The following is a 7038-nucleotide window of genomic DNA, read 5'->3' as shown; positions in this document are numbered from 1 at the left end:
GCAAGCAAAAGTGTGAGTTTTCTTCCTATGCTCCATACTCTTCCCAATTTCAATCTTGTTTTATAAATAAATCCACACTACCTCTTGAACGGTCTCACACAGCCTGGGTTTGGTTTCAATTCCCTGAGGAACACACTGGGATGGTGATACTGGAGGCAGCCTCCTCAGTGGCAAAGCTATGGAAATGTCATTCATTTTAATTGTATTCAGACTTCAGTTTTGTCCTCTTGAAAGTAATAGACAGTGGCAGTCATTTTTACTTGAGGGCAAGAGTTTGCGTGGCCTTATGAAATCAGGAGATAATCTATCAAATTCTGAAAATGCCAGCCTTTGCAAGACGTTTGGCAATCCTAAACAAATGATGGTTTCTGGCATCTTTGCACTCTACAAAATACGGTAGAGATCTCCCACAATTGCCTTTTATGAACCAGGGTCTGAAGAAGGCTGGGTTTGCCTTTGGTGTTTGTCGTGCTAGTGCTGTGAAGTCTAGGTTCTCTGCCACTGCAGTCACAAGTCTCAGCACTTCAGTAATCCAGTACCCATCTGTCATCAGTCTAGTGCAGAGCTTTCCTGAACTTCAACATCACAGTGAGTGCCCTAGATTGCGTTGTTGCAAGTTGGATAAGGGGTGAGCATCTCTTTAGGAAAAAGCAAAAAAACCAAAACCAAACGCCCTGGCAGAGAGCTACAACACATACAGATTCAATGCGTGCATGCCTAATAGCTCTGACAGATCTGGGACACATATGAGTAAGACCAGCCAGGCTGGTTACAGACCAGCCAGGTGGCATCTCTAAATGGTAGGGACAGTGCTATGTTTAGCAACTTCCTTTGTTCTGTTGCCCTTACATGCTTTTAAGTGAGGTGTTCCATATGTTTGGACTGTGACTGGTTTGTTCACCAGTTCTCTTCCATAGAGAAATCATGGGCAAAGTACTGGTGAAATGGAGAGAGAGAAACAAGAGAGAGAAGCAACTGAATGAAACCTGATAGAAGGGAAAATTTATACTACAGATAACATCAATAGCAGAACTGTGAAGAAGCATAGAATGTTTAAGCACCTTAACAGTTTAAACTTACAGAAAAATAGTCTGAGAAGAAAAAGGAGAGATGAAATCAAAAGGGGTAAAGAGAGGGAAAAAGCAGTTGCACACTTTTCTGAATTTTATACGGTATTGTTCTGGAGGCAACAGCCTACTTCTGGCTGCTGTTTTTTGCTTGCAGGTCTGCTGCCTTTCACTGGCATGCCCAACGCCATGCTTATTGTGTTTGGAGGAAGCTTGGCAATAGCAGCCGGAATCAGGCTGTTCCCCCTGCCAATATCATTTATTTGGCATATCTGTCTCCAGAGAAAGAGGACAGCTGGGAATGGACTTCATGAATCATTCTAGCAGTAGCAGCTGTCCTTTTTCCTGGTTAGCAAACAAGAACATTGCTAGAAAGTGTTAGACCTACAGCAAATCCAGTGCTTAAAGGAGGCATTCTACCTTTTAGTCATGCATCAGTCAACTATAATTCACAAATCAAGTTTTTCACACAGAAGTAGTCAAAATGATTGTGTGAATGAGGAGGACAGAGGACACAGTCCTCCTGCTGCCAGAATAAATCATGGCCACCGCTAAGCAAATCCATTATGTTTTTCTTTTTAGAAGAAAGTTAAAAAGGTATGTAGGGTGAGCTCTGTCCAGTACAAAACTTCAGAGCTGTTCAGCCCAGTCTCGCTATCAGAAGAGGATTCACTAGGGGTGCTAAGAAAGATGTCACAACATCCATGACATTAGCACTGCCTGATGCAATGCATGATCTGTATTACTTGAGGGGTGATGCAATACCCTTTTAGTAATAAACTATGAACCACTTCTTGGCCGTACTCTTGGCATGACTTCGTTCCTCTTCTTAGGATAAAGACAAATTACACAGTTATCTGAGCTCATAGAGTTGCATTTTTGTAAATCTGTGTACTGAATCAAAGACCTTCTCTGTAATGTCGCCACACTGTGTAAGTAAATTAGTTTAATTATAAATATACCGTCCTGGGACAGGATAGGTCTAATGATCAATATCACCACATTTCACAAAGACTCATTACATTGTGAGTCATTGCCAGAAGGGCACAATCTCATGAACCTGAAATACAGTTTGGGATTTGTCTTAAGGAAAATGTCAAAAATATTGGATGATCATAACTGAAATTACAAAAGCCTATGTAATAATATGCTTGTAAATGGCAAAGTAGCAGGTTGAGAGTGCTTCTGTTTAATCATGTTCTTTAACCGTATTAAAGGTATGGAAGCAGGTAGATTCAAGTCAGATTAACTGACAGAGTTACTATCCGTAACTGCCCAGTTTCCATCCTCTCACAAAAGCTGTTTTCCCTCAAGTGGCTGAACTTCCCATAGCATCTCTTCTTAACTTTAGTAGATCATAGTCTGAAATTTTGAGATAATATGAAGTTGGTGTTGTCTAGTTTTCATCTAACCATGTTTGTAAGTCATTCTTATGTACAATTCACTTCTGAGTACCATCTGGAAATAGACACTTTCCAAAGGGTTTTCACATTTCTGACCAGACTGCAAGAATTTTATTAGAGAGCACTGACTTCTTTAATTTTTATGCAGTTTAGATTGCAACCTGAATATTCTCTTTTACAAAGGGCTTCAAGCAGAATCCTAAGAATTTTGACCCTCTCAGTGAGAAACTGCAGTAAAGGGGTCCAAATCAAGAAAAGTTTTTTGGATGTGGAATATCTTCACATACATAGTCCCAATTATTACAGTAACAATTCAGGTTTGTAAAGCTGGGCGCAGGCAGGAGGAAGACCTTCACAGGCAGCAGGCAGCGTGTCCTAGCATCAAGAGTCAAGAATCAGTCCATTTGACACTTATTATGAAATACAGTTTATGGAATACACTGCCTGCTGTGTATATGAAGCATGGAAAGGGACTGCAGAAAAGGAATAGGCTGAAGAACTTACAGACAACCAAAACCAGAGCAATCTTAAATCATCCTTTTACTGTGTTTTTCTGCATAGAAAAGTTACTTTAGGTTGTATGCGGACTTGTTCTCTTCCCTTTATGGTATCAGCTAAAACAAGTACTATAGAAACAGTTCCTACAAATAAATTTTATACAGATGCCAAAGGTTATCTTCAGTTCTTGTCTTTTCTTCTTTGTGTTGTACTTCAACGGCAGACTCCAATGTGCAGCATAGTTGTCGAGCATGACACTAAAATGTATTCTAGGTTCCCCAGCAGACTGGAAGCCAAGGTGGAGGAGTTGTGGTGGTGTTTTTGGTTGACTTCCTAAACCACAAGGGCTGCACCATATAAGTAGGTTCCCAACATGTTACGTGTTAAGGAAAACTATGATGTGAACAAAAACAGAGTTCATGCTAGGCTGCCTACAGTAAGCATTGCACAAGAAAGACAGCTCCTGAAAATGGACTATGAACTCGGAAGTTGTCCTTGGAGGCCAGATCCAAATTACAGTCCACAGCTTAAGCAAACCTTCTAAGTATGATGACTGTGAAGGGCTCATTCTAACCATCCAAACTGCAAAGAAGCTGGTAATGATATTAAAAAAAAAAGAATTTATTGCAGGGACAAGAGAATTTAGAACAGATGTTGTCTTAAAGAAACTATTGTAATACTGCCAGTGAGAAATATTCCATAATTCTATTAAAAATAATTTTCCATTTATCAAAAACAAATGTCTAGCCTTTACAATGCAGACTTTTGAACATAATAATTTATGTAAGGTATGGACAAAATCATTGCTTTTAAGCTTTTGATATGGGAAGCTAATTTAAATAAAACCTAGTTTTCATATGGGAAGCTTTGAAACTCAAAGACTTTTAACTTTATCTAAATCAAACTGAAATAATTTTAGCTCCAATTTTGTGGGATAAAACACTGCAATGCATGCCCATTTTAGAAAGGTTTTCTTCTTTTTACTTCACCTTATAGATCTGTAGTTACTTTTTGGCATCTGGGAAAAAATCATTGTTCATTGTTCCTAATAATTAATCTTCTTTTTAATCATAAAAATACTTATTTCATTTTGCCACCAATTTATTTTAATCAGGAAAGTTTCTCAATAATACCCATTCTTGCTTTACAGGAGTGTGAATAAGAGGGCATTTAAAGCATACTAGTAGACAAAATTTGTAACCTAATAACACTTTAGGTAGAGGGGCAAAATGTACCTATATCTTTTTTTTTAATTATAGGTGTAGACTACAGGTATATTTTCCAGGGATTCTTCTAATTTCAAGCTAAAAGAATGCATCTTAAAAGTTACAACAGTATTTTAGAAATTTTAAAGATTGTTTTGATTCTGTTCTATAAAAAGGGTTGGTTCTTTTCCATTTACTGTAGTTCCTATTTCTGGATTTTTAATATTGTAGAAAGCAGCGATGTTTCAAAATCTTTGCTTAAAGTCTATTTCCTTAAACTACACGCACCGAGTCAGGAGAAAGTCTAATGCTTTATGAGGTAGAGAATGCAACTTCTAGTACTATTTTATTCACTAAAGAGCCCTTATAGCTGATTTAGATTAAAAACATTGATCAAGATGCTTCTGTTAGTTTGTCTTCTCAGGTGACCTGTGTTCTCTGATTCATTTCTGTGGAACAATTAGTCCTCTCCCTAAAGCCAAGGCAAATATAAACAGAGACACATAAACATAAAAGAAAAAATTCCTCCCAAACTAACATGTTTCTTAATAGACAAGAGGAAACACAACTGCCTTTTCCCCTTTCCAATAGCTTTTATTTTATCATAAAAAAAAAAAAGCTATGTAAAAGCCCACACCTGGTGTACAAATGCCCTATTAAATAGAAGGAATTCTTCATCTGGAACCATACTTATGGATTGATTCACATTTTTTTATATATATGAAAGTTGCAAAATGTTTAGAGAAAATAGAAGTATGTTCAGTCTTCTCTTTAATCATCCTATCTGTGTTGATGCCTTCAGACACAGAGAGCATCTGATCTCTGCAGGTGGAGAAAAATGCAGGAGGCAGTTAATTTCTGTCACTTATCCCACAGTAAAGCAGTGAAAATGAAAATGTCTGCTTATTATCATTTAGAAAGAAATTTTAGCTGTTGAAAACCTAAGAAAACCTGGATAGCCTTAAGATACCCTTCTACATGCTTAACTTATAAGAATCAAATAGTTGCACAAAACAATACACATATTTACATAAACACATGGGACTATAAAACATGTTCAGACGAGTAATGGTAATGTAAGATTTTGTTAAAACCTGTCTGAGCTCTGCTACTGAGAATATAACGTAAGTAGAGTGGGGAGTACAATATGTTTTGCTGCTGTGTTGATGAGAATGGAAGGGAGTCCAGAAACAAGATAATTATTGTTATTGTGTTTCTAGTGACTAGTTTAGAGTTAAAGCAGAGAAGGAAGTGGGAGGAGCAGAGCAGCAGAGATTAATAGTTGCGTGTGCACACAACAAGGGGATCATTGCGCTTTTCCTGCAGTTGAAATACAGGCCGTAGAGTTGCAAAATAATTATTACTTACTTACTTATTTTCCTTCATTTATATTATGTCCGTCATTTTGATGGCTAGGAACAAATGAATATGGTTACAACAGAAGACATTTTCACCTGTTGGTGAGACTGTACTTGTCTGTTGCTCTTGCCATACCAGTTAGACAGAGTAATATCCCTTTCTTGAAATTTAACTGAGAAAAAGTCAAGATGAACAAAATGGGTCTTGGTGTGCACTTAAGAAAGTAAGACCAGAGTAAATCTCTTCTTCCTGTGCCTAACATAAATGAGAAAATAAATATCAAGGAGATTTTACTTAATAAATCAAATGTAGGATTAGGAACAGAGTCCTGGCTTCTGATATTAGGTATATCAGAAGCGTATTTCATCCGTAGAAAAGCTGCTTAACTACTCCCTGGCTATCTTATTTTCTTCTTCTATATAATGCAGGAATGCTAAATAATGTAACATTGAAAGTATATATAGTTACTGAATTAAAGGGAATGCACATAAATACAACAAAGGCCTAGTTAGAGTTTACCTGATAACAAGTGATGTGCACTAAACAACAGTTTTCTACTGTGCCCGTTTATATCATGTTAGGATAAATAAATTGAAGGAGAAAAGGAAAGTATTTTTTTATGACCAAGGATGGGGAGCCACCAGTCAGGGGAGATGGGAGGGGGGAAGAGAGGAGATGGGGAGACGCTTCTGCTTTTGGTGTAAGGTATTTTCAGAGGTTCTTATCAAGAAGGTGCATATGGGCCTGAGACAGCATATGTTCACCTTTACCTCCTGGAAAGAGGATTGGGAATAATAAAAAGAGGACAACGCAGATGATGCCAGGAAGAGATCAGGGAACAAAATTGCTCCTTGACTCTATGGGATATTGGACAATTGAGGTGCTTTTGTTGCCTTTTGTTGAGTTTGTCATTGTTGTGATGATATGCTCTATCAGTGTTTTGCAGACTGTGATACAGGACACTTCTTACTGTGTTTGTGGGGAGAGACACCAAATACTGGACTTGTAGCCCGGAGTTTTAAGTCAAAAGTAGCTGGTGACACACATCTTCACTTTTCATTCTTATCTACAGGTACACGTTGATGTTGCAAGATATCTTTTCTTCGTCAGGTGCCTTTAAGGGTCAAGCAAGAACATAACTGTTATTATGTTTCCTGTTTTTTTTCTGAGAATCTGCTATAGGCAAATTATCTGAAGCTGACTTCTGGGTTCATGTAATTTAAATTAACTCAGAGGCAACCTAGAGGGCATGCAGTGCTTCTAGCCATGGATTTTTGAGTACAATGTGCAATCCCAGTGAGCAGGTTCAGCCTTTCCTTAAGCATTCTCATGCTCTTTGTGTGCTGTACGACAGTAAGTAGCTCTGACCTCCATATAAATGTTCTCGTTTATTTTTAAGTCTCCCAATGGGAGATACAGTCCATAGCATAACTACTATTATAAGCTGACTTTCAGGATCTGCTTTTTGACAGTGTTCTATGTTAGGCCAATATAATTTGCTTGTAT

This window comes from Apteryx rowi, unplaced genomic scaffold (genome assembly GCF_003343035.1).
Source record: "Apteryx rowi isolate R43461 unplaced genomic scaffold, aptRow1 scaffold_720, whole genome shotgun sequence".
NCBI lineage: Eukaryota > Metazoa > Chordata > Aves > Apterygiformes > Apterygidae > Apteryx > Apteryx rowi.
This window is presented reverse-complemented; position numbering follows the sequence as displayed.